Genomic DNA, 27,770 nt, shown 5'->3' on the forward strand with positions numbered 1-27,770 from the left:
TGGTTTTGACCTTGGAATCCTAGAAGGTCAGACCTGGGGCGACCTCTGAGAGATCCGCGGTTCGTTCTCCAGATGGTGAGACGGGTGCCTGGAGGGGGTAACGAGACACACTCGAGGGCACTCGATGAGCCAACTGAGCCAGGCCGGGTTCCGTTCAGCGCAGCTGTCCGACGCTTCTGCCTCGTGTCTGGGCATGGTGACCAGAGTCAAGTAGAAACAGCCACTGCTTCCCACACATGTGGATGTCCGGATCAAGCCTGGTTCACCTCCCTCTTCATTCTGAATAGATGCCTTGAGAAATAGGAAACTTTGTGGTTGGCAGCACATGCCTAAGACACTAGGAAAAAAAAGGGGGACGGGAGCTACCTCTCTGGCTCCCTAGTGTTGGGGCCCTACTCCCCAAGCAGAGGGCCAATGAGCTCTGCCCCTCAACCTTCGTCCCTGTGCCTCTCACTCTGCCGCAGACGCTCATCTATTATTATTCAATCATAGCACAGCCAGAGGTAGCCACAGCCTGGCGGCATTTCAGGTCATCAGTCTCCCTGTTTGGTGGCAGATTAGGGGGTATCGTTTAGAGAATGCATGTTCCAAACACTTCCTTTCCTTTCCCTTTCCCTTTTCTTACTTTCTTTTTTTTTTTTTAAGGTTGGAGTCAGCAACCGAGGAGGAAAATTGTGCAGTGCAGTGCAGCCATCAGTGTGACGATTCTGGCTGTGATGCTGGTACCTCCTTCCTGGTGCTGTTGCCAGGAAGACTTGTCACTGACACACAGTTGCTCCCTGGGAAGCGAGCTCTTCCCCCTCCCGTCTTCATCATGCCTGCAGCGGGAGCCACGCCAGACACCCGCCCGAAATGTCAGGCCGGCCTGGGGATGCGAGCGATGCGATAAATCTGGAGAGCATCATCGGATCGCCGGATGCGGAATCTGTTCGCGCACACAGGCTGCAGCAGGCACGGCCACCGGCCCTCCAACCCTGTGAGGGCTCCACTGAGGAGGAGGCTAAAGGACCCAGCCTCCAGACCCGGGAAAGGTGGGCGAGGAAGTCAGGAGCTGACGCGGCAGAAGCGCCTACAGCTGTTGACATACCTCCCACATACCAGACAGGAGACTCCGGTGGAGCTTCAGAGAAGTCGGGAGGAGCTGGGGAAGGGAGTCCCGGAGGGGCCTCCATGTGAGCAGATCCTCCAGCGCAAAGACCTGTGAAGTCCCTGAGTGTGGACATCAGAGGAAGGTTGGTTTCAGTGTCACCGGGAACCCGGTCAAGATGGAAAATCAAGTATCTAGAATCTGCCAGGTTGGCAGGTTCCTTAAAGAGTACGCTGGGAGAAGCCAACCAACTCAGTCCTTTCTTCAGTGAACGAAGAAAAGCGCCTCCCCTGAGCCACTCAATCACTCCGAGGCCCAGAAACAAGGGGCCAGTCCACTGAGCTCAGTTCAGGCCGTTGGATCCCAGGGTTTCTTGACCGGGACCCGGGACATCTGCTGATACCAATGACAGTTCGCTGGGTTGGACATGCCTAGATTCCTAGCTCAGATGTCGTTTTAGAATCGTATGAAGTCATTATGCCATACATCTAAAGCTTACACAGTGCTATGTCAATATCTCTCAATAAAACTGGGAACAATAAAGACTCGGATGACGGTGAGGAGGGTTCATACCTCAGATTCCTAACCCTCAATGGTTCCTTGCCAGGGTCAGGTCCTGCTGCCTCAGTGTGACTTTGCACTAAAACCCGGTCAGATTCTTTGGGGCTTTGGGCCTGGGTGCAGGCGAACAACTAGGAGTGGGCAGGAGACAGAGTGAGATGAGGTGGGAGGTGCCACCTGGAGCAGCACGGACTATAAATTAAAGGGAATTAAGGAGCAATTAACGGACCACCCAAAAGTGTCCAAGAGTTACATCCTGAGGAGCCATGAAAGACCCATGAACAGACTCAGGTGGTAGGCCCAGGGCTCCGTAGCAGAGGAGTCAGCCCAGGTGTTCAGGTGAGTGAGACCAGCGACAACGTGCCCTGATGTGAGATGTTGAGACACTAATTGTAGTTTATCTTTTGTGCTACTCTGGCTTATCAGCCAAAACAAAGGAAAGATAATTTCCCCTTTCCCTTCCAGGAAAGACAGCCAGGGCTTTGCGTTCCCAGACCTGGGTGCCCTGACCCCAGGCAGGGAATTTCCAGCTCTGCGTGAGTCAGGCCCACCTGGGGGAATTCGGGAGCCTTCCAAGAAGGCAAGAGGGTAGAGGTTTCTGTGTTTTGTGGGTTAGAGAGTGTCAGGGAGGTGGCTGAATCCTGGGAACTTGGTAAACAAGAGGGGCGGGTTTGTGGGATTCTCCACGTAGCCTGTCCCCTGTACCTTGTGCCCCAGCCGTGGCCAGATGAGAGATGGCTGTGGATGCTCATGGGTAATTGACACCGTTGTGGCCTTGGGAGCAGGGTCCAGGACCCTTTAGGGAGGCCGGAGATGAGGCCCACCTTTGTGGTTGCCTGGAATAAAAGTGCCCAGTAGGCGGCAGGGGGCAGCGCATGGTGGAGGCTTCAAAGAGCAGAAATAGCTGCAGTGACAGGAGCGACACACCTTGACTATGTGTGAAAAGCAAAATGGGGAGGGGGCCAGGCCTTGCAACCTAGTTCAGTATCCGGTTAAAACTGTAGTCTTACGTCCCCACTCTGACTGACTTGGGCGGAGCTGCAGAGCCTAACCCCAGGGCCCCGCCACAGCTGACTTGGGTGGAGCTGCGGAGCATGCCCCCAAGGCCCCACCAAGACTGACTTGGGCGGAGCTGCAGGGACCCTCAGGGGCCCGCCACAGGAGGAGATATATAGGTCAGAGCCTCCCCACGAGTTCAGTTCAGACTTTGGATCCGGAGTTCCCCTGGACTAGCAGATCTGTGAAATGAAGGTTAAACTTGCCTCCCTCAGCGTGCTGGCTGATGTTCTCCCGTGCATTCTGCCACAACATGTGCATGCGTTGATGTTGACAGTCTTCCAGATCCGAGACTTATACTTCTACATGCCCTCGGTCGCCTTTTCTCAGCAAGCTGATCTCCCCACATCCCACGACCAGAGTGACTGACACAGCACCCACGGATTCCCAGTTCCCAAGCACACTCTGTTCTCCCCTCCACCGAGGCAGGGCGATGGTTGTACAGCTGTGCACCATTTGCACGCCATCCTCCCGCGGCAAAGCCATGCGTGTGGGAACTGGGGGAAGACGTGTGCTGCAGCTTGGCTAAGTCCCAGAGGCCAACAGCAAACATGACATAGCTCCAGGATTTCATGAAAAAGGCTTCTATGCCTTTTCAGTGTTAGATGACGAAACCAACAGCTGCACACAATCAGGCACCAACAAGCAGGGAGCCACCTCCCTGTGGGCACAGGAGGCCCTGGCACGCTCCGTGTTTCTCTAGAACCCACCCCCGGGCCAGCCAAGGTCTCAGCTCCGGCCCCGACACGTGGCTGGCTTTGACTTAGCTTTCGGAGCTCAGCCCACTTCCGGGTCATCTCCCAGGTCAACACAGCACTGCCACGCCCAGGCCCGGGCTTGCCTCCCCGCTGGCCTTCAGCCAGACAGGTTCAGAGTCCCATATGCCCGATGACTGGGCAGAAGCCTCAGGGGCCGGCCCTGGTGGGCCAACTGGCTTCCTCACGACCCAGTGCTGTCCCTCCATCTCTGTATCCCCGTCTAATGTCCCCCACATTCACAGCTTCACCATTAGTAAACGCCGACAGGTTCTCCAAGGTCCAATTTAAACACCACCCTTCTGGGAAGGCTCCGGAACTGCCCAGAATTCACCGCTTGTCTCCGGACACGTGGCCCGCTGTTTCATTTCCCCGTGGTCCGCAGTTAATTGCTTACCTGTCTTTCTCACTTATTACATAGCAAATCCTGGGGGAAGAGAAGCCGTATTATTAATCCCTGAGCCTTGTGTAATATGGGTAAAATAAGTATTTTTTCCTTATGTCACTTACAAATTTATTTTACAAGGAATACCGTATAGATGATAAAGTCCAAACAAGGGAAATATCTGGTATTCAAAAGAGATTATAGCTCTCCAAGTCAAAAATTCTCATAAAATTGACTATGGAAAGATAAATTTCTTTTAAGAGACTTATGGTAAAATACACATAACAAAATTTACCATTTTAACCATTTTGAGTGTACAGTTCAGTGGTATTATGTCATATACATTGCTGTACAATTATCATCATCACCCACCATCCACCTCCAGAGTGGTCTCACCTTTCCCAATTCAAACTCTAGACCCATTAAACATCAACTCTCCATGTTCCCCTCGTCAAGCCCTGGCCACCGTCATTCCACTTTCCGGCCCTGTGTATTTGACCACTCTAAGTACTCACATGAGTGGAATCATACAACCTTTCGTCTTTTTGTGACTGGCTTATTTCACTCAGTGTAATGTCCTCAAGGTTCATCCATGTGCATGTGTCAGAATTTCTTTCCTATTAAGTCAATACTATTTCATCATATGTATATGCCACATCTTGTTTATTCACTCACCTGTTGATTGACATTTGGGTAGCCCTCCTGTCTTGGTTATTGGGAATAATGCTGCTATGAGCATAGATATGTACAAATAGCTCTTTGAGACCCTGCTTTCAATTCTTTTGGTTATAAATCCAGAGGGTAACTGCTGAATTCTATGATAATACTATGTTTAATTTTTGGAGGAACCACTATGCTGTTTTCCACAGTGGCTGCATCATTGTACATTCCCACCAACATGCACAGGGTTCTAATTTCTCTGTATCCTTGCCAACACTTGTTATTTTCTGCTGTATCTTTTTTTTTTTTATAATAGCTATGGGTGTGAAGTGGCATCTCATTGTAGTTTGATTTACATTTCCCTTATGTTCAATAAAATTAAGCAAAAAATATATTCCTTTACTGTGGTTTTTACAGATTATTAAAGAAATATATCACATACTATAAAAAATTTAAAAATACAAAAATTAAAGTACAGAAACATACAAGAGAAAAAATACCCCATTTGTAATTTGGTTACCTAGAGATAAACACTGTTGACATTTTAGGTAGGGATAGCCTTCTAGTCTTTTATCTATGTAAATACATTTTTATGGCAAAAATTTATTTTCTTATTTAGCAACTCCCTACCCAGCTGTGCCCCAAGAAGAGACCTTTCTTACTCAGTGAATTATTTCCTAAGTTTCCTGAGGAGTATTTGGAAGAAAAAAACACACGTATGTTGTTGTTGTTTGGTTTCCTACCAGGTGTTTGTTTGGTGGAGTGGGCATATTACAAAAGGCAAGAGCCGAGTTGCTTGGGCAAGGAGGAGATTTTTAGGGACTGGTGATGGTATAGGGCCGTGGTCGGCAAACTGCAGCTCGCAAGCCACATGCAGCTCTTTGGTCCCTTGAGTGTGACTCTTCCACAAAATACCACAGCCTTGGGCGAGTCTATTTTGAAGAAGTGGTGTTAGAAGAAGTTTAAGTTTAAAAAATTTGGCTCTCAAAAGAAATTTCAATCGTTGTACTGTTGATATTTGGCTCTGTTGACTAATGAGCTTGCCGACCACTGGTGTAGGGGAAGCATGTAGCCCCAGAGAAGAGTAAGAAGAGAGACTGATGACCTGGGAAGAGATATTTGGAGGAAAGAGCAGAGGTTCATAGAAGAGTTTGATTACACTTCTGTCTCTATACGGGATCTTCAGTTAAGCCTGTATCGTTTGCCAGTGGGTGATGGAGTGGGTTAAACGGGGTCAGCATGAGTGAACCAGAGAAAGAACTCAGCGGGAGAAGAGCAGGAGCCTTGCAGAGGCTTGCCCAGGGCTGAAACGAGAGAGACAAAGTTGATGCGTTTCTGAGATGGGACACCTGGGCTGACACTATGCACACTGCTCTGTTGGTGTTTTCTCCTGTAACTTAATCATCTCCTGCAGTTCATTTTAGTTACCAAAACTCCACTTCTTCCTGGGCTCCTCTGCTGTTAGATGTGGCCACGTGACTGAGTTTAGCCAAGGGAAAGTAGAAATGGTTTGTACCATTTCTAGGCCGAGCCTTTTAAGAAGCAGGGGTGTCCCCTTCATCTTCCTTTCCCTTCTGCCAGCTTGATGAGGAGGATGACAAGGCCTAGGGGGTGGGCGGGCCAAAAGGGCAAGGAGCCGGGCTTCCTGGGGAGCCAATTGAACCATGTGGGAGAGCCAAGTGCTGACCAGGAACCCCTGCTTCCGACTGTTATGCAAGTGAAAAGTCCATTTTTATGTGTAACAGCCTAACCTGTCCCAGCTAATACACCATCAAAGGGTGCAAGTTAATGACCCAATATGCTACTGTTAGACAGAAGGGATAAACTGCATTTTGGGGCATAGTATTGCTTTTGAGTTCAACTGCTCAGTAGTTGGGTGTACTGGGGTTGAAAGTAACAAAGAAACCTAATTGAAACTCATCATCAGGAAGGGATTTATTGGCTAACTGGGAGTCCAGAGCTACAATGGACTGCACTGATTGCTAAAATGATGTGAAGCCTCGCTTTCTTTCCACCTCACTTCTCTTTTATACCCAACGTTGGCTGCTTCCTAGAGCTAACTTCCTGATGATTGTAGGAGAACTGGCTGCAATCAAGCCCGTGCACTGACTTATTCTCAGGAAACAGGAGAGGTTGTCCTTGGCAATCAGTCAGCAGCAACACAAAGCTTTGTGCAGACTGGCTCGTCCCTGAACCAAATCCTGTGATCATAACTGAATTGCCAATGGCCTAGCCCAGTGGTCGGCAAACTCATTAGTCAATAGAGCCAAATATCAACGGTACAACGATTAAAATTTCTTTTGAGAGCCAAATCTTTTAAACTTAAACTTCTTCTAACACCACTTCTTCAAAATAGACTCACCCAGGCCGTGGTATTTTGTGGAAGAGCCATACTCTAAGGGGCCAAAGAGCCGCATGTGGCTCGCGAGCCGCAGTTTGCCGACCACGGGCCTACACCAATCAGGGCTATCTGCTGGAGCTGAAGGTAGGCTTGGTCCCACCCACACTATATGGCTGCGACCAATGATTCGTATTTCTGTATAGGGATGGAGAGACTAAGTTACCCAGATACAGAGAAGAAAGTCACCGGATTTCTCTGTCTCAGAGAAAGTTCTTTTAGAGATGCTAAATAAAAGTCAAGTAATTTCCTTCTTATATGCATTAAAATACAGCTGTGGGGAAACTATTTTCGGCAAAAAAAATAAGAAGATTGAAATTGTTAAAGAGGTGGAAGATTTAAAGACAAGGACATGGAGCCAACGACCTAGAGAAAATTAAATGACTTGCAAAGTCTGGCTATTTCAGAAAGAATATTTTATATGAGGTACTTTCATGGTGAGATGGTACAAGGTGGAATAAAAGAGGACAGTGCTGTGTCCAGATGTCATATGTAGGATATTCAAGTTCAGATTTGTTTCTCAGACTGTCCCCTTTCTGCTATTGGAATACCTTGCTCGCTCATCATGAGTATTAAGCATTCCTGTCAAGGACACTTCAATGCTAAGGTCAGTCTAGGTATGCTGATTTCAGCTCTTCCTCCAAACAGTATAAATTCATTTTACTGGACATCTACCATGGACTAAAAATAAAAAAGAGATAGTTAGCTTTCTTCCCGTACTGCATTACTTTACCTCTAAAACAGGAATTAGAAAGGTTTTCCTTGTTGATTCAGAGAGGAATTGGGCCGGTTATGTTAATGCACACAAAAATAACTCCTTTCAGCACAGATGCTCTTTGATTGACTTAAAACCCCTGCATGCAAAATCTACACAAACTAAAGAAATGTGAGGCGATCTGCTATAATAAGATTAAACTCAAATGGCAAGGCAGGTGTGGAATTTAAAATTAATTCGTAATGCCAACTACAAAATGGACCAATTTTCCTTCTCCATTGCTCTGCAGGGAAAACAAACATACAAACACACACACACACACACACACACACACACACACACACACACAACAAACAAAACAAAAAAAAAACCAGGAGCAAGAGAACCTGTGTGTTTTGATTTTCTGCTCTCCCCTCTCCCCAGTGTAAATCTCAGAATCCAGCTCAACTTCCACTTCCTCCATAGAATCTTCCAGAACTACTCCAGCTCCTAGCTCTAGACTTCCTGGAACGTGCTGAAATGGCACGAAAGAACAGGAGTTTAAAGCTCAGACTCTGATGTCGGGGCTGCAGTCAGCAAGCTCCTCAGTCTGTTAGCTGTATAGCCTGGGGCTCATCCACTCGCCTGCTTCCTCCTCTGAAAAAATGGGACCAAGAGGGTGACAGTGAGAGTGAGATGAGATGATGCACGCAGTGAGATAATGTCTGACTAGGAGCAGGCACTCCTAAGAGTTAGCTATTATTCATATGTAGTATAGAGTCCCCCGACTTGGAGCAGCACCGCATTGGACTCATAGTATCTGCTCAGCCCATCCCTGTTGCGCTGAACTGAAGGGAACTGGAAATGCTTTTCAAAGTGGAAGACGGTTGTGGACCAGGTTGAGGCAGGAAGGCCAGTGACTGCAGGGCCAGGGTCACGCTGTGCTGACGTGGCCGGCAGTGAGCACTCTGTAAACTCAGCATGAAACAGCCACAAAACTCCAACCAGCTCCAGTGACTGAAAGAAACGCCAGGGCGGCTGCTATCAGGGACTGGGAACGCCAACACCTGTTCAGAAGAGCGCTGCTGGTCAGAACTTTCTGTGTGACGGCTGGTCAAGCAGAAATGTGGGTCTTGTTGGAACTCAGAAATGAGCCAAACTCACTTAGGAGCATTTCATTTGTTAGAGTGTGATGGGGCTGGATGGGAAGAGGCAGTGCTTAACCTCCTTAAGAGAACAACAGAGTTTCTATCACCTAAAAAGAGTCAACAAATGAGCCACTTAGAACAGACCTTCATGCATTTGGTTCACTGAAACAAATCTGTTAGGCCCTGAATTGAACAACGCAAGCTAACCGGCACGTGTACGTGGCATGATGGAAATTTACTTCTTTCCAAAACACAAAATGTCCATTGCTTGCTCATGGCCAGTGGTAGGACACTGAACCACAGAATGGTGTAAGTCAGCACCAGAGCTTTGGCTCTGTTCCCCACTGGGCACCATCTTGGGAGAGTTACATAAGCTCTCCAAGGATCGGTTTCCTCATCTATGAAATGGGAACAATAATTCTCCCTACTCAAATGGTTGCCCTGAAGATTAAACAAGCCCATTCAGGCAAAGAACTCGACTTAGTATCTGACATATAATAAATATTCAATAAATATAAGCAATTGTGGTAATACTTATTCCACAATCCAGATTTCTTACTGTTTTTTTCGTTAGCATTGTCTTCAAATGCTGACACATTTGTTTGACCACACCTCTGCATGAAACTTGGAGACAGCGCTATGGCCTTTTGTGGAATTTGCATTTTTTAACCAATACATCTTCTGAGTAGTGCTCTGTAGATATCAAAAGAATGATACGGATGAAGGGCTGCCACTGAAAACCTGTGAAGGAGGTGGGAGAACGAGACCCCAAGGTGAGGGAGATAATTTACAATTCCATGTTTGAGAAATCAGCTCCTTCTCCAAATTGGCTTGTTTTCCTAACCTCAGCAAAACATCCTTCAATTTCTTCTCTGACTTGAGGAAACTTGGATAAATCAAATACGTACCAAGTCATCTATGGCGCTTGAACTGAATCTGAGAAACTGAATCTGAGTTGTGATATTATACACCTAATACAGCAAGATTGAGCTTGAAGTAAACCTCCAGAGAGAGCTTTCAGAATAGGCTCCCCTTTGTGTACATTTGGAGGTGATGTCATTGTCTCGCTGTCACTGGGAGGGTGCCAGGAGTTGTGATAGGGCCGGCCCGGAGCTGTGATGGATGGCGCCTCTCACCTGGACCCCTCGAGAACAATAACGCCTTTGTGAGGCCCCATCCCCAGGCCTTTCTGCTTGTGGAAGGAAGCACAGACACTTGACCCACCCGTAGGAGGACTGGAATTCCCATCAGCCTTGTTATAAGAAGGCTAGAGGGACTAAATAAAAGCCACAGCCTCAGACAGGCACTGGCGAGCCACCGAGAATTCATTGAGCGAGACAGGCGTGGCTGCTGCCTTCCTAGAGCTTACAGTCTATTGGGAAAGACAGCGAATGAATGATCAGGCGGATGTGAATTCATTACCACTGTAATGAGCCAGGAAATACAGAGCACTATTGAATTTATACTGGGGCAGAGGAGGGAAGGTTAGGCATGGAATTGCAAACACAATTTTTATATCCAAACAAGCACAGTTACTTGACATAGAACACAAACTTTGCTTCCGGTTTAAAGAGAAAGCTGGAGACAGCAGGGAACCCCCACATTTGCCTGGAGTGGGGCTGGCTATGGCTCTGCAGAGCTGGGGATGAGGCTTGCAGCTGGGGGTGGCTCAGTAGGAAGAGTTTGAGAAGCCCTGGCCTGGGCACTGAGGGCTGGGGCCCCAGAAGTGAAGCCCTGGAAAGAAATGAGAAGGACACCTCCTGGCCGGCTGGAGGGCAGCCCGTGGCCCGAAGAGCCCTGGCCCAGACTGCCAGCCACCACGGTTTCAGCGGTTTCAGCATTGTCTCCCCAGCTCCCCTGGCCCTCTGGTTCTCAGGTGTCATCTAATCTCCCCTCGGGGTGCGGATGATGCTATCTGTCCTGGGACACGGGAGCTGGTGGGCACACTCACAAAGGAGAGGTGGGGGCGGGACAGACATCCACCCCACGCCCCTTCCCTAAGGCCCTCTCTCCATCTCTCTCTTTGGGTTTTGTTCCACTCGTCTGTTCATTATCTGGTTTAACCCATCCCTGGGACACAGTGGGCTCAAAGGCAGTGGCCATACAGTATCAGCTGCACCCCACTGCCCCTACCCACCCCAGCACCTTCCAACTTCTCCGACTAGATTGCATGAGGCATTTCTGAGGTGCCGAGAAGGGGCACCCAGATCGCCATGGGATGAGGAGGGACTGACGATGAGAGAAGGAAGTGGAGGTAGAGAGGGCAGCCTTCAGTCTCGCAAGAGAGGAGGGTGGAAACCCTTGGAAGGATTTCACTCCACGGCTCCCCTACCCCGCCCCCAAGTGGTGCCGGTTGCAGGAGAATCTCTGAACCTCAGGGACCAGGAAGCTCATCACACAGAACCTGGACGTCTGCAGGGACGCACCCAGAACCGCTGAATCCTCGAATTCTTGAACATCATCAAACCTACAAAGGCCCTAAGTAAAACGTACTGAAGGATAACTGAAAACATAAAATGACCCCTTAATAACCTTATTAATCTGTGACGGCAGGACTCGGCTATTTATAATGGCATTTCACGCTAGCAGTGGTCTTGCTATCAGAAGAGTTTGCCACACCTAATGAAGTTTTTACCGTTGCGACAATAACTCCAATGAGCAGAGAATGCCTGTGTTGGTGCCCGGATGCTGATAATTAATCTCGTGGTCCCTGAGATGTGCACTCCCATACACTAGCTCCACCAGAAAATGTGAGGCCTTGAGATACAGACACATTTTTTAAAACACTGAGAATTTAATATATGGTGCATTTCAAACCGATTAGAGAAAGGAGGATATAGTCAATAAATGGTATTGGGTTAAAATGCTACCTGTTAGGAACACAGGTACGTTACACTCCCTCTAGACCACCTCACACCTTGCCCCATAAGTAATTCCCGTGATGATTAAAGAACTCAACACAGAACGAACACCTTTAAAATATGTATGTATGAGTTGTTTAGAAATAATACTGAGATAGTGAAATAAGTCAGAGACAGACAAATATTGTATGACACACTTAATAATATGCGGAATCTCAAAAAGCCTAATTCAGAAACAGACAATAGAATGGTGGTTTCCAGAGGCCGGGGTGGGGGAAATGGGGAGATACTGGTCAATAGATACAAACTTCCAGTTTTAGAGGAGTAAGTTCTGGGGATCTAAGGCACAGCAGGCGACTATAGTTAACAGTACTGTATTGTATACTTGAAAGTGGCTAAGAGAGTAGATCTTCAATGTCCTCCTCACACACGGCGTGTGCACACACAACACACACACACACACACATACACCACACACACACACACACACACACACACACACACACACACCACAGATAATTATTGAGGTGGTGGACATGCTAACCACCCTTACTCTAATGATCATTTTGCAATATATACATATATCAAACCATCACAATGTACAGCTTAAACCGACACAATGTTATATGTCCACTATATCTCAATAAAGCTGGGGGAGGGGGTGGGAGACAAAAAAACAAAATTAAAAACAAAATGGCCAGACTGGCAGCAAACAGGGCGCATCTCACCAGCTGCCTCCCCAGGCAATCTTTTCTCAGTGGGACTCCTCTTACCTTTGACACTCAGACTTCACAGAGCATACATGGCTCTCCAATACATGTTTTGGGCCAAGGTTTATACCGAAAAATTCATTTGTGCATCCCCCAAACCCAATGTAACATTTTTTAAAAAAGTAGTATGTGTATGAGGGGGAGGAGTTCTCCAGTTACTTTCCAAATATAACGGAGGAATGCCAGAATTAGGTGCTGATGTTTTGAAAAGCACAGGATGTCAACGGCGTGATGTGACTGGGATGCCGACGATGCTCAGAGAGGCCGTGTGGCACACATGCAAGTAAATGCCTGTTAGAAATCATATTCACTGTTCGGTCATCCGGAAGCAATGTGTCATGCATCTGACATGCTAAGGAATTTGCTACACATATAGACACTTTTCTGTGTTTTCGGAAATTGGTTGGTAGTGATGGATTGACCGGAAGAGGCTGCTGGTTCACATTTGCACTAGGTGTCTGGTTTTTAAAAGGTTCCTGATGGTAAAAGAGAGATGCTTGTATTCACAGCCAGTAGTTCAGACAAAAGATTAATATTGAAGCTATATATATATATATATAAAATAGCTCATTCAAATGTGAAAAGAAAAACAATCACTAGAGAATGGGGGAAGAATAGAAACAATTCACAAAAGGATAATTGTGAAATTGGCCAATAAATACAAACAATACCCAAACTCAGTAATAAACAAGAAAATGCACTGAATACATTAAAACAATGAACTATTATTTTAAAAATTCATCAGATAGCCTGGCCAGTGTGGCTCAATGGTTGAGCGTCAGACTATGAACCAGGAGGTCACGGTTCAATTCCTGGTCAGGGCATATGCCTGGGTTTCAGGCTTAATCCCCAGAGTGGGACGTGCAGGAGGCAGCTGATCAATGATTCTCTCTCATCATTGATGTTTCTATCTCTTTTCCCCTCTTTCTTCCTCTCTGAAATCAATAAAAATATTTTTTAAAAGAATATGAAGAGTTGTTGAGGATTTGGGAAATCAGGCAACTTTTCCATTGCTGATGGCTGTGTGCATTTCTCAAGGCACGTTGGCAGTATCTAGTAAAAATTAAAATGTACACATGCTCTACTTTAACTTACTTTTAGAAACCTATTATTCAGAAATACACATGTATACAAAGTTATATGCATGCAAGGATAAATAGCATGGCATTATTTGTAATAGCTAAAGTCATTAAAAAGATCTAAAAGTACACCAAGAATCAAACTATATTATGGCATGAAATGCCATGTAGTTGTTAGAGTGGGGTAGAGTTATAAGTACTGATATGGAAAGGTCTTCAATGCATATTAAGTGAACAGAGCAAATTGCAGAACAGTATGTACAGTATTCCATATTTATGTGTATGTATGTGTATTATGAATAAATAATAAACATGAGATACATATTACTTAGGCAAATACATCAGAAAGGGGACTGAACTGTTGAGGGCAGTTACCGGGGGGGAGTTGTCTGAGGAGGAGGTAGTGCAGATGAATTCTCACTCACCAAACGTTCCCGTTTCTCCCTTGCAGTGCTCCTCTCTGCACAAGGATGTATTCCCCTGCTGTTGGCCTCAGCAACGATCACACGACTTGCTTTCACCAAAAAAGTGATGTTGGTCACTTTTGTGCAAAGTTTTAGGAGTCAGGACATCATTTGCTTTGTCTCGTTCTTTCTCCCCTGAGATGACAATGCTCCAGAGAGGTTAGCGTTTCCCATCAGCTTTGGTTCTGGAGTAAAAAAGGCAAGAAGCACAGGGCTGTAGCTGACTTGTGAGAAACATGTAGTGTGAACAAGAAATAAACATTTGTTGCTATAAGATGCTGAGATTTGGCGGGGGGCGGGGGGGGTGTTCAAGTGTGTGTGTGGGGGTGGTTGTTGCTCTAGTGTAACATGGCCTACCCTGACTGATACAAATAAAGAAAGACCTCTTTCCTTCTGTATATTTCTCTATTGTGTGAGCATCTGGCAATACCCGATACTTGTGTATTACTTATGTAGCAAACTGATTTTTTAAAATCGACATCTTAAAATTACAAATGACTTCATGTTAAGGACCTTTGGGACTGTTGACAAATAGAAACTGTAAAGTCAAATCCTGGGATTCCAAAGGTAATGTTGATGTGTCTGCCCGAGACCTGCAGGCCAGCGCACCACGGCTGCAACCTGGGGCACTGTGGAAGGTGAAAGGTGTGTTGTCAAATCAGGGGCCAAGAAATATGGCGGTTAATTGGTCATGTGAGAATTCTTCTGGTGTATGTTAGCGGGGGAGGTCAGGGCAGTAAACATTCTACCCACTGAACCACAGTGTGAGTGTAACCCACCCCTCAATTCTTTTAATATTGTTTTTGTTAAAAGTGTTTTTGTAAAAGATGAATTTTTAACGAATATGTAACCCGTGGATACCTAGCATATTTGTGTAATAGTTCCAGGAACTAGCTTCGGGGGAGGAGGCTGATTCCAGCTACCAGACATTCTGGCTCTGGGAGACTTGCTGACACTCAAGCATAAAACTGGACCTCTGTTTGGCCAGTTTCAAGATAATCATCAGAATGGATTGTGCTGACTTACAGGTAGAGAACTCTCAATCCCCTCCCCCCCGATTTCCTTGTTCTTCTTTCCCTCTCCCTCCTGAGTAAAAGCCCTGCCTGCACTGAGATGTTAAGATGGTCTTTGGGACGGCAGTCTGCCCTCTTCTCAGGCTGCTGGCACTTGAATAAACTCTTTCCTTGCACCAGCACCTGTCTCTCAAGTATTGGCTCTTGAAGCAGCAGGCAGCTGAACCTGAGTTCAGTGTCATGAGGGGGCATCCTAATCAATAATAGAACCATAGGGGTTGCTTTTATAGATATTGGGAGGCATTGTTCTTCAGCAGTAAGGACTGAGTTGCAGTCATGGCTGATGCATAATTGTCTGAATATGTCAGTCCCTTCTGATGTCCCAAACACACACACAAAAATGAGAGTCACTGACTGCTGGAAACCAATTCCAGCATGTAATAATTACAAGAGTTCCATCAAAAGGTTGATGGGACTTGGGCGGCTCAACAAGGGTGAGCCACATAGGTAGTTTACCTGTTGGAAACGGCTGAACGGCACTTCCCCCAAACCTGAATAGGATTGGTAACTGCCAGACAGCTCAGGGCATTTTATTGCCTCCTGTTGGCCAAACACCTGAGCAGCTGTAGGCTATTTCCCTATCTGACAATATCCTTTGAAACCTTACCCTTTGAAGTGTATATCTCCACCTTGCCTTGGGACAAATTGTGTTGAATAAAAGCATGGGTCCTTGGTCAAGGAGAGAGTCTTCAGTTTCTCTTAGCTGAAGATCCTCTGACCCCCAATGCCTACCTTTCGTCCTTGGATTCCTTCTTAATCATCTACGCATCAGCCCCTTTCTCCAGAATGCTGAACCCTTTGTAAGGCTGGGAAAAGAACCCCGACAACTGACCCAGGAATAGAGCAGGTAATTAATTTCATGTAGACTCTTATTTCCTGGTGGCTGCTGCCCTGGCTCAAATTCCAGACTCTCAACACTTATTCAGTGATTGAGCGCCTCCTCTGTGTCAGGCACTGTAATTGCTATCACCACTACAGATACAATCTGCTCTCACACTCAATGCCTAGATCAGTAATACATAGCTTTAGGCAGGGATAATAGCTATAGCAGTAGTAACCCTTTCTTATGGGGGTAGTAGTTTCCAAGAATTGTGCCAGGTATGCTAGTATAATTTCCAAATCTCCAAAAAGACCTGGCAAGCCAACTGGAATTATCTCTTCTTTTTAGTATGAGGACACTGAGGTTGAGAGAAATTAATGAACCTCCTTCAGTTCTGACTAAATAAGGGTCAGTCTCCAGTTCTTGTTGTTGTCTATACCACATCACCTCCTTTGCACAGGAATGAATAGATAATAGTAATAGCATTGAAGGGGGAGTGACTAAGTCTTGAGTCAGAGCATTAACCTTCAGAGCAGGGTGCAAAGATCTAGCTTTTAGTTTATGTTGTCCCCAGAGTGTGAAACAGAACTCTGGCCAATGGCCAGCCTGGCAATCTGACCTAGGTTAGCCATGGTTAGCATTCCTCCTAGTCTTTGCCCCCACCCCTCCTCCTTCTAGGCTGAAAGTAAATATCTGACTTGCTTGAGGCATGAGGGTGGGGGTAAGGAAGAGTCCTCCCAATAGGTCTGCTGTTCCGCAAAGGATCTAGAAGAAGCAGACCTAAGTGTGGTAACGTGGGGGCTGTTGATTACATTGTGCTTTTATATTAATACTAGCATTCCCGTTGCAGGAAAAATCCTGCAATAGGATTTCCTGCTGCACTCTACCCCACCTCCATTCCTCCCTTGTCGCCCGCCCCGCCTTCTCCTCCAGCCCACCTGCTTTTCCCTTCTCCCCGGGCCCTGCCTCCGCACCGCCCTTGTCACCCGCCCCGCCTTCTCCACCAGCCCGCCTGCTTTTCCCTTCACCCCCAGCCCTGACTTCGCTCCTCCCTTCTCCTCCCTCCCCCCCCCCCCCCGGCTTGCTTGCTTCTTGGAAGCTTTACTCCCTTCTGCAGCTCTTGGCTTCTTTCGACGCTGTCTTGATATGCAAATTAGCCGCCATCTTTGTTGGGGTAATTTGCATACGCGTCCTGATTGGTTGGTGGGTGTGGCTTGGCTGGTGGGCGTGGCTTAGGTGTAGCGAATGTGCGGTCAATTTGCATATTTGTCTATTATTAGATTAGATACAACTTCTTTTTTCTGTAGTTTCCTTTGGGAATTTACATGGTAATGCAAATATGTGCACACATTATTATTTTAACACTCTTCATTACAGATAACTATATTATCTTCTCCCCAACCTCCACAAACCATCTCCAGGGCACATACCCTGGCGAGGCCACTGTTTTCCTCCTTCCCAAACAGTGTTGGAGCTTCCAAAACTTAACCCATTCCTTACATCACAGACAGAAGCCCAACAACCTGCTGCTGGGCTTTTATTGATTTCAGAGAAGAAGGGAGAGGAAGAGAGAGATAAAAACATCAATGATGAGAGAGAATCATTGATTGGCTGCCTCCTGCACGCCCCCCACTGGGAATCAGGCCCGAAACCCTGTCATGTGCCCTGACCTGGAATCAAACCGTGACCTCCTGGTTCATAGATTGATGCTCAACCACTGAGCCATGACAGCTGGCCATTGGGCTTTTAAATATAGCAACAGCAGAGATCTCTCTGGGCTTGATGAAGAGCCACTTCAAATATCTCCTAATTTAAGTCAGTTTCTTATCTATACTAATAAAAGGGTAATATGCAAATTGGTCATGATGCCCTCACAGTAACAACCAAACAGCAGGCTGCATGGGGCGACCAGGCCAGCAGGGGAGGCAGTGAGGGGCGACCAGGCTAGCAGAGGGAGGCAGTTGGGGGTGACCAGGCCAGCAGGCAAAGGTGGTTAAGGGTGATCAGGCTGGCGGGGGGGGGGGGGGCAGTTAGGGGCGATCAGGCAGGCAGGCAGATGAGCAGTTAGGAGCCAGCGGTCCCGGATTGTGAGAGGGATGTCCGACTGCCGAAACTGGCAGTCGGACATCCCCCGAGGGGTCCCGGATTGGAGAGGGTCCAGGCTGGGCTGAGGGGACCCCGCCCCCATGCACGAATTTCGTGCACTGGGTCTCTAGTCTATAAAATAAAAGGTCTAAAAAAGTTCTGAAGGTATTTAAATGCACTCACAGGAAACCCGCCCCTCCCCTGTCCAATGCAGTGATGCAGGGAGGTGGAAGTGGGGAGGGAAGCCAGTGCCCTCCAGTCTGGGGATTTGCAGGAATTGCCTGTGTGTGAAACACTCTCAGGGGAGAAAATGAAAACGGCACAGAAGTAGACCCCGGCCCAGATGGCACCACGGTACCAAGCTCAGTGGCAGAGCTGCACCCGCTGTTTCCCTTTTCTAATTGGCGGGACCATTAGCAGCTGTATTCCTGTGGCTGGTTGAAGAATAGGGAGCTTCTTGGTTGAATAAATGGTTCCCTTTGAGCTCCCCTGTGTTGGCTCTAACCTCACCAACTGCACACTCAGTGCCCCTCACCCCCCACTCCCACCTCAAATCACTGGACTTCCCCCCTGGGAAAAGGGATCTTTTTCCCCTATTCCAGGATCTGCCCTGGGCTAACCCTTCAGGCTTGGGTCACATATCCTCCTTTTAGGTCAACCGAGTGGCCAGGAAGATAGAACTCGCTGTTTGGCCAGAACAGGGACACATGTCCACTTCAAGAGCTGGACTGAAAGTGGGTCCACTTCTAGAGCCGGACTGAGAGGTGGGTCCCCAGGAGAGAATCAGTGGGCTGTTACCAGAAGAGGTTGGAGTGGACACCTGGCGGGCCAGAACCACAATGACCTTCAGCAGTCCCACCTATTCTAACAGGGTATCCAGTTGGAACGACTCGAGACCTGGAGAGGCAATGGGAGCCCAGGACTTCTCCCCACCCTACGTGTCCATCTCCCATGAAGTGTTCTTACCATGAAACAAACAAACCAAAAAAGAGACACAGGGAAACTTGGAGAGGGGTTTGGTGTGTCTATTATGTTGACGGTATAATGGGTGTTTGTATCTATCCCAACTCGTCAAATTGTATATATATCATAGATATGCATTTTTTTTATCTCAATAAAGCTGTTAAGAAAATAAAAAGTCGCCTTACTCTAAGTTCACCTAAGTTCTAAATCCTGAGGCATTAAACTGGAATTAGCTACGGTTTGGCTCAGGCACTGGTATAGAAAGGGCCACTCAGAAGGTCTGAATTCTGGGACAGACCCTGGAGGCTGGGAGGGAGCCCAGTGCTGAAAGGAATCCTTCTGCTTCCAAATGAAGTCGGGGTCTTTCGGCTGCTCTGAAAGACGCCGTGTGAACCCCGGTGAAGAAAACGACGAAATCATTCTTATCTTCAGGCGTTTAACAGGAGCGGGGCAGGAACAGCAGGTTATCAATGGCACATTAACCGTTTGGAGAACCTGCCGGTCGATACATCGTGTAAGACCCCATTAAAGGCGACGCATCATGTTAATCAGGATAGACAGCAAGGATGAGAGGTGCTGAGCATTGACAGGGGCAGCTAGCATCACCATGGGCGAGCTGCCTCGATGACCTGGGTCCCAAGTTTGAACATCTCTGGGACGGGCCCGCTCATCCTTTCTTCAGTCAGATGTCACCCTGGGGGACCAATCCGCGGGGGCCACGGGGCCAAGGTTATGCTGTACAGAATATAGCTGATGATTCTGTAGTAGCCATGGCTGTGTGGGGAAGGTGGCTGTGCGGAGGGAATAGTCACCGGGGGTGGGAGGAGCTGGACAGACAAACATACGTGCCCAGTGTGCCTGACTTCAGCTGGAGAGATTCCAGCAGCTCAGCTTTCATTTCCTGCTGCTCAGCACGGACGTGCTGCTGTTACTTCTATGACGCAGATACTGAGCCTCAGCCCTAAAAAAGGAGCCGTGGGTGACCCCTGCCTGGAAGGTGGAAGCTGGGCATTGTTCTCCCCCCTGCACCTCACAGGCCCCCACTCGTGGAACCTGCCCCGTAACGCGGTCTGTCTGGAACTGGACTCCTGGGGGTCTGGGGTCTTTACCCTGCAGCTGGCCCACGTCCCAAGCTCCACTATCTGCTGGGAGACTTCCCTGATGGGAACACAACTTCCTGCCTTTCCCTGGACTCCCAGCTGCCATGCTTGAAGCTCCGCGTCTGCCCCCTCCTCGGGCAGTTAACCCAGCGGTGCTGAGCACCCCACCCAGGCTGCCTTCAAACCTCAGTGGGAGGCTCGGCAGAGCGTGGATGGACGAGGGAATGATAAGAGACTGAGGCAGTCTGGAGGCGGGCAGTCAGCTCCCAGATTGTCTGGGAGTGCTGGGTGACCCCAAAAGCCGATCGGGGAGTCGTTACAGTTTCCCTTCTCTTCCCTCCATACTCCTAGCATAGGGGATTTGAGCCGCTGGCATGCGTGAGGTGAAATATGAAGAAAAATCAGGACTTGACAGTTTCAAACATCAGAATAACATTGACTGTGGATCCAGCTGTAAACAATATTTAGCCAGTTTACAAGAATGCCTGGAAACCTCACCCAACATACAAATCACAGGGCAACCGCAGAAGGCGCCCAGTGCTGTCCATTTTCCTGGCTGTGACCCTCGGAAACCTCCCCGGGGGTCTCCGCCATCGCCTGCCCTTCCTGGGGATCGCAGGGTGAAAAGAGGAGCGAGAATCACTTCTCAGACCACTGAAACCCCCTCCGAGCACATGAAGAGCCAGCCCAGCATCCATGCGGTTTCAGGATGCCCGGACGACGCCTGAGACAGAGCCACTGCCCAGATGTCAAACCAGAACACTAGCATAGTGGTTTCAGGAAAGATTTCTCCTACCACCTCGGGGGTAAAGAAATGATCAAAACATCCAGTTTTTAAACCCCAAGAATATGAGGACACAGGATCTCCAAGTGCCTGTCTTTAGAAAGGATCACTGGACTCTAAGACACTCTAAAGAAAAAGGTGGTGGTAGAAATAGTGCTACAGCCTAAACATTTCTTTGTGGGTTTTTTTTGTTTGTTTGTTTTTAGTGTAGACAGTCAACTGCCAGGTTTTGGGGAGGTAGTGAGGAAGATGGGTCTGGAAGGCAGGCGAGCTGAGAGGGATCCCCGTGGGGCCTTTCCTTAGCTGTGTGAATTTTGACAATTTATATAGCCTCCTAAGCCTTCATTTACTTGTCTAGAAAATGGGCATAGAATCCCCCTGACGTGACAACGTAGAGGAAGGAATGCCTTAGCTCCGTGGTCGGCAAACTGCTGCTCGCAAGCCACATGTGGCTCTGTGGCCCCTTGAGTGTGGCTCTTCCACAAAATACCACGGCCTAGGCGAGTCTATTTTGAAGAAGTGGCGTTAGAAGAAGTTTAAGCTTAAAAAATTTGGCTCTCAAAAGACATTTCAATCGTTGTACTGTTGATATTTGGCTCTGTTGACTAATGAGTTTGCCGACCACTGCCTTAGCTCATTGCTAGGCACACAGCAGACTCGGAGCAAGACATGTGCTTGGGAGGGGACGGGTCGAAGGTGGAACAGGTGGAAAGCAGGCATCTTGGGAAGGTGCCAGGACTGGGCCATCCCCATCCTACAGCAAGCTCCTTGAGGTTCTGCTGTGCCCTGCGCACCCTGGAACCTCCAACACCAAGCCCGGGCCTTGCCTAGAGTGGGCATTCAGGAAGCGGTTGTTCGGTTGAATGGAGCCGTAGCCGGGCCCCAGTCGGGGAGAGGTTCCCAGAGGGAAGGAAGGCAGGGGAGGGAGGGGAGGACACAGAGGCGGGAGAGAGGCAGCTGCCAGGGAGGAAGGACACAGATGACAGAGCCTGAATGAGGGAGGTTCCAGAGGATGAGCTCCAACTTTGCCCTGCCTTTAGAGCCCCTGTAAAATGAATAGACTTGTGATGGAACAGTTTCAAAGGTGCTTTGGAAGCCAGATAGGAACTTACGTCATTGTGTTCACTTGCAAGTTCAACTGAAAATAATGAGCCCGTTACTGCCCGCAGGGGAGGGTCAGGCACCCTCCGCCTCTGCCCAGCGCTGCGAAGATGAGCCTTCCCACCCCCCTGCAGGTGCCCTTCGGGAAGGCTGCCTCCTCCTTCGGGCTGGCGCGGGGAGGCGTCTGCTGCGGGGCAGGGAGGACTGGATGTCCCAGCCTCACAACCCAACACCTCCAGAGCCTCCTACCAGCGGTGAACCAAACACGGAAGGCTAAGCAGACCCCGAGGCTGGGCCACCCCCCCCCCCCCCAGCGGGCTTTTAAGTGTTCAAGGGAAGCTGTAGTTACACACAAAAGCTGTTGGAAAACGGTGAGCTGCTCCATACATATAAAGGCATGTTAGTTATTAGTGTAGAAAAACACACCAGACCAAGAGAAATGGCAGGGTCCCTTCACCCACTTTGCCACCCAGCCCGTCAGACAGGCTCACTAACCTCTTTGGACCCCCGCCTTTTCACTTACACAACAAGGACAGCTTCCCCGACCCCAGCCGTGGTCAAGACGACCGTTGCTCCTCTGTGCTCCCACGCCACGTAGCCTGGATTTTCACTCGACACGTATTTCACTCTATCTGACATGAGATTTTAAAAAATACATCAGTTGGTTGTTTACACAACTCTGACACAGCAGATTATAAGCTCCACGAAGGCAGGGGCTGGTGGGAAACATAGTCAATAATTGTTCATTTTCAATCGTTCACTTGACAAGTATTGGCTGAGCCTACTTGACACTGTAGTAACTGAGAGATTTCTTTCCGGTGTGGAAGGTAGATAATAATGACAAAACATAACATATACAAGAAAAAAAGAAGCAGGACTCCTGCACTGCACAACTCCAGGGGGTGCTCTCCCTACAGAATATAATGCTCCCTGGATTGTGCAAGGGCAGCTGCCCTGGTAATTCCATCTCCCAGGGCCTGGCCCAGTGCCTGAAATGTGGTAAGCATTCTGGAAAGATTATGAAGGACTAAGTGAATAAATAAATGAGTGGCCTTTCTCAGTGTGGTAATGTTTTTTTAGTGTCCTATTTTTTTTTGTCCTTTCTGCATATACTTCTTGGCCCCTTAAAGTCAGGCAGGCTGTATGACTCATTCTGCCCAGTGAAATGTCAGCAATGTGATGGGACTCCCGCGGGGGCGGGGGGGGGGGTGAAGTGGGGTGTCTGACCCCCAGCTATTTCTTCTCCTGCTGCAGACCAAGGCTGTACAAGATGTGGATTCCCTATCCCCGAGCCCCTGAGTGATTCTGTGGAGCAGAGCAGACCCGCACTGGATATGAAGCATTTGCGAGATAAGCCTCTGTTATGTTAAGCCCCTGAGACTTTGGGGGTGGTTTGCTGCTTGCCACGGCCTAATCTAGTCTGACTAACGCTCTCACCCTCCTGCAAACTCTTTGAGGATGGACCACGGGGCCATTTATCCAGCCCCCGCAGAGGTGATCAGTAAAAAAGAGCAATTAGTAATCATAACTGATTCATAAGGTTTATCAGGGCCTGTTCCCTCCGCTGAAATGCCTCAGCTCTTAGGGCATGGACCCCGTGGGCCCTGGGCCCTCCCACAATGGCGGGATTGTTCCTCTCCTGTGGGTGGGTTTCCTACTCCCCTCGAGGCCATCTCGGTGGTGAGGTAATGCTGTCCTTCCCACTAGGACAGAAACCACACCAGCTCCTTTCCTGTGATGCAACCAACCTAGACAAGGGCACGATTCAGGAAAACTCGGCCCCCAGGGGATCGGGGTCACTGCCTACCCAAGCCCCCAGCCAGCGTGGCTCTCACTCAAAACAGACATTGCAGCTGTGCTGTGTGTAGACAGAGGTATGGACGGAAATTCCCGGGACAGGTCCGTTTCCTTAGACCAGGGGTTCCCAGATCACCGGGGGGCTTGTTCAAACACAGACTGCCAGCCCTCACCCCAGAGTTTGTGACTCCGCGGTGTGTCTGGGGCGGGGCCTGAGAAGTGCATTTCTAACAAGCTCCGGGGTGCTGCGGGGGTTCAGGGACTACAGGTGAGAAAGCATTGCTTAGACAGGCCCTGCCTCTGGAAGTCAAGGTTAAATGCAATGCCACTGAGATGAGCACTATGACCTGCTCTCAGCCATTAAGGATACACGATGGACTCTTCCCTCTCACCCCCCCCACCCCCCCCAGATTACCCAGATTCAAGGAGGAAGAGGATGGAGCAAAGTCAGTTTCAGGGAGGGGAGGGTCTGGGAAAAACCCAATTTGAGGGCTGCTGTCCAGAGAGGAGGGCTGAGGGGTGTCACAGAGGGGGGTCCTGGGATGAAATCCAGAAGGAACCTGGGGCCAATGTGGGTGCAGAGGTGGTTGGGGGAAAGACGAGTTTGAGAGCTGATCCCTGGGTAGTGAAAAGCACTGACTTGCAGTTGGAAATCTGCAGTCCTCCCTCCTCAGGCCTTGCAGCTGCCGGCAGCAGCCAAGATGAGGGACTCTGAAGTCACCGAGGCCGATCTAACAGCGCTCCTAGGAAGATGCTGCCAGGTTTCTGGGTGGCTAAGCCCAGCCCAGGGCCCTCTGCCCAGTGCACTCTCTGTCCCAGGCCTGAGACCCAGGACAGGAAGCCAGCAGGCAGTGCACAGCACCTCGCATCTTCCGTCCTCCTGCTGGCTTACTATCCGTGGTCCCAGCAGGGCTGTGCGGTGCCAAGCGTTCGCGTGGGCGGCCGTGACTCACTCAGCCTCGTGGGGAAGCAGATGCTGCCGCTGCAAGCAGGCCGCCCAGGAAACAGGCTAAATCAATCCCAGGTCCCCGTCGGGGCAGAGAACACGCAAATCGCCGAGCACCGCCTGTGCTGTGTGCTGGCCACGGAGCTGCCTGGGAGCCCAGCTGAGAACAGCAGCTACAGAAGCTGGGGCAGGGACCGGAGCATGTGACGAGGCGCAGGCGGGAGGCTGTGATGGTGGCTGGGAGACTTGTGCTTTATTGGTGGCGTGGGAAGAGGAGTTGAAAACCTCACTCTTGACCCTCTCCCTCCCTGCTCTCCAGCTTGGGAAGATCTGGCTCCCACGAATCTGCTCCCTCGATAGACAGCGTGGAGCTTCCCCCATCCCAACTGGCCAGAAATAGACCTGAAGAAGAAGGGGAAACTGAGGCAATGGCCTAAGTGACGTCCCACAGCTTTCAGAGGCTGCGCCAGGCTGGGCTCCCGGACCCTGTGCACAATCCCTCATCTTTTCCACTGGACACCGGTCCCAAGGAAACAGACGGATGGGCCCCGGGAACCTGCTCGGCCTCTAGTACTGCTCCCCGAGGCAGTGGGTGGTGCCATTAAAAACACTCTGCTGCCGAGACCGGTTTGGCTCAGTGGATAGAGCGTCGGCCTGCGGACTCAAGGGTCCCGGGTTCAATTCCAGTCAGGGGCATGTACCTTGGTTGCGGGCACATCCCCGGTGGGGGGTGTGCAGGAGGCAACTGATCGATGTTTCTAACTCTCTATCCCTCTCTCTTCCTCTCTGTAAAAAAATCAATAAAATATATTATTTAAAAAAAAAAAACAACACTCTGCTTTTCCGGAGAGCAACAGTGCCTCTCACGCCAGTTTTCCCGGCCTTCTTCGACCCCTAAGCCGGGCGAATGAGTTCCCACTGGCTCCGCCGGCCAGACAGTGGAAATCCCAAGCGTTCGCAGGTTTCCCCCGCCCGCTATCATTACAGGGCCCGGAACAGGGCCAGGACTGGGCCTCCTGGGTTTTACACCAGCCCTCTCCAGGGTGGGTCAAGGTCTACACTCACCAGGCCCATCTGGGGATTCTGGGGCTATTTCTCCAGTTGTCCCTCTCTCTATTCCCCCCTGAGGCTCACAACTGGCTGTGGTGACAGGGCGCATCTTGGAGGACCCCCACGCTGCGACGTATCTCCCCCACCCCCACCACAGCCGCTCAGACCTCCCTCCCCTTCCTCACCTGCAAGGGGGGGCGGGGAGTGCTGGGGGACCTTCCCCTTCCATTTCAAGGATGGGATCAAGGCTTCCACCTCCTTCCGGCCTTCCCCTCCCACCTCCTGGTTAAGGAAAATCCCTGCGCCCGCCCACCCTGTGTCCTTGAGCCATTAATTATCTCCTTTCTCCTCATTGTTCAGCTTTGGCTTTTCTGTGAGCTCTCCTCCTCAGTCTGTAAACACGTTCCCGTCTGTCCCACGTGAAAAGCAACTAAACCAAACACGTGTTCTCCTCTGGTTCTCCCCAACTGAAAAGCTGCCTCTGGGAGTAGCCTGAGGTTTTTCCCTACCCACCCAGGCCTCCCAAGGCAGCCCAGCCTCTGCCACCAGCTCTCCCTCTCGGCTCCTAGGTCTAGTCCTCAGGGCACCAGAGGGGGGTTGGGTTCCAAGTAGAGGGCTGAACAGGGTCCCCCCACCCCAACCCTCTCATCCTCCCCGGAGCCACAGGAGTTATACTTGTGCTCAGTTTCCTGAACGGCCTCCTTCAGCTCCAGCCCTTGTCCCCAAAGTGGGCTCCTGGAGTGCAGGGCCCTGTGTGACCCCAGAGCTGTCAGTACCCGCGTGAGTCCCTGGAACTGGCCGGGCTGCTGGACAAAGTGCAGAAAGGCCAGCACCCCTACAGCCTCACAGAGACAGCCACCAAAACGGAGACCCTCACATTCCAAAGGGACCTTTGGTCCCAGGGCAGTCCCTCTCACTGGGTCAGCCTGTCTGGCTTTAGCTCCCAGAACAGAGGGCTCTCCGCTGGTTAGGAGGCTCTGAACGGACTGGTTAATGGAACCCTCTTCCTGATTTTGATCTGAAATCTGCCTCCTGTAACTTCCACCCACCTGGTTCTGCGCTGCCGTCCTTGGAAGCAAATGTCTCATCAATCATTTAATTGGCCTTTCAACTACTGCAAGGGGTGAGGACGGAACTGTTTGCCTCTCTTAGAGAAATGGACACCTGGGGCGGCTGAAAGGCTTGTGAAATAGCTCCAGGTGGAGTTGGAAACAGAATCCAGTGTCTTAACTTCCCAGGCCAGCCCTCCTTCCATTACTGTTTCTTCATCCTTGCCAATTGTTGTTGAGTACCTACTGTGTGCACCTGAGATAGTGGGTAGGCCCAATATTGGAGACCCAGGAGGCCTTGATCCTCTCTCCAGAATGTCATCGATTCCAGCTCGAATGTGTGCGCGCGCGCACACGTGCACACACACACACATGCACACACACACGCACACACAGGCACACTTAAGAGCACTTGCTCAGCCAGCAAACTGGGTGGCCTCATCTTCACCCCAGAAAACCAGGCTTCTTCCTTAGGTTCAGCTGCTCCCCACAGCATAGGCCAACAGGTAGGAAAGGGAAAATGTGGAGAAGCTTATCTTAACCAGAGAAGAGCCTGAACTTGAAAAGAAGAAGAGTTTGCAAATGATAGCTGTCAACACTGGGCTTGGAGAGCCCGCACAGAGAGCTGGTGGGTGTGTGGGTGGGAGGGATGCTCACCGGTGCCAAAGCTGAGTCGTGTGGCAGAGGGAAGTAGGGAGCAGGGCCGGAGCGGTGCCAGGCTGCAAACCAGAACCGCAGAGACCTGGTCTCCACAAAAGCAGGCCCTGGCAACTTCCAAACACCTGGCTCTTTGGGCCAGGCTCCACCCCCAGAGATGTGTCTTCATCTCTCTTAAAGGCACAGTGCTTCAATCCAGCTGAGTATCCAGCCATCAGCATTAGCACCGGGTACTCCAGGCTTCACTTTTCCTCCCTTGGATGGCAGCATTTACTCCACTGAATCATGTGGGCACAGACGGTCCCAAACTCTATTCTCTGAAGCTTGTGGATGCAAAAGATGACTGACATTGTTATGCCCAGAGTTCAGGGTCCCCAATAATCAACCACTAGGGAGCCTTTTCTCCGAAGCAAAAGCAAAGAGTCTT

At 49.6% G+C, this 27,770-nt stretch overlaps 1 long non-coding RNA gene across 1 annotated transcript; it reads right to left on the reverse strand.

The window, feature by feature from the left end:
* On the reverse strand, positions 1-27,430 carry LOC129148966 (uncharacterized). Its single transcript, XR_008555958.1, has 3 exons — positions 27,344-27,430; positions 13,880-14,103; positions 1-291 (listed from the first exon to the last, which is right to left on the reverse strand). It is a non-coding gene; the product is annotated as an uncharacterized LOC129148966 (long non-coding RNA).
* Between the last annotated feature and the right edge of the window lie 340 nt (positions 27,431-27,770).

Source organism: Eptesicus fuscus, chromosome 5, assembly GCF_027574615.1.
Source record: "Eptesicus fuscus isolate TK198812 chromosome 5, DD_ASM_mEF_20220401, whole genome shotgun sequence".
NCBI classification, from domain to species: Eukaryota; Metazoa; Chordata; class Mammalia; order Chiroptera; family Vespertilionidae; genus Eptesicus; species Eptesicus fuscus.